Source organism: Apaloderma vittatum, unplaced genomic scaffold (genome assembly GCF_000703405.1).
Source record: "Apaloderma vittatum isolate BGI_N311 unplaced genomic scaffold, ASM70340v1 scaffold34135, whole genome shotgun sequence".
NCBI classification, from domain to species: Eukaryota; Metazoa; Chordata; class Aves; order Trogoniformes; family Trogonidae; genus Apaloderma; species Apaloderma vittatum.
The window spans coordinates 16,178-16,900 of NW_009717188.1; the positions used below are offsets into that span (position 1 = coordinate 16,178).

General features: G+C 55.2%; 1 protein-coding gene across 1 annotated transcript in view; it reads right to left on the reverse strand.

Moving 5' to 3' along the window:
- Positions 1-723, reverse strand: part of CCL5 (chemokine (C-C motif) ligand 5) — a 16,442-nt gene that overhangs the window by 6,405 nt on the left and 9,314 nt on the right. The window lies entirely within an intron of this gene.

Consider the following 723-nt stretch of genomic DNA (forward strand, 5'->3'; position numbering starts at 1 on the left):
TGTGGGTGGGAGCCTGCCGCTGGACTTGCCATCAGGGCTGCAGCCAGCAACTCGACAATGGAGCCCTGTGACACGGATCGGTTGTGGGGAGAGCTATCCTGCTTCCAGGAATTTGCTTATCACTCCGGAGGAATCAACATCACAACTGTGTTGATGACACCACTCAGCAACTGCAGCTGCAGCAGCTCTTTGCTGACCCTCTGCCTCCTCTGCAAAGTTCAAGTAAATGACAGCTCCTTTTCCTTCCACTGATCGTCTTGGGGCTTCCAGACGGATGACAGAGCTGCCTGATGCAGATCGCATCACACCTCCTCACCACCCCCGCGTGTGCTCTGTGCAGTGAGAGATGGCACCGGCCCCATGGCTTGCTCCTCGCAGGTGGCTGGCTGGCGAGAAGAAGCTGTGAAGTCCTCATGAGCAAAGCTGTCCCTGGCTGGGTCAGCCACCAAGCCGTCTTTCTGCAACCACAACACTTCTCACCCGGCAATAGAGTGCCAGGAGCTAGCATTTGGCACTTCCCCGTGCACACACTAGCATGGGAGTTGTAAGCACGGAGGAACATAAAACTCCAGCTGTTTGTTTCCGCATGAATTATTTCCATGGCAAAAAGCCATAATTTGGTTTTGCTCTGTGGCAATTCAGCCGAAAGCTGGAGCCACTTCTGCCACGTGCCTCTTCCCAGAGCTGCACAGACCTCTCCCAGCGAAAGCAGAGCTGGTCCTG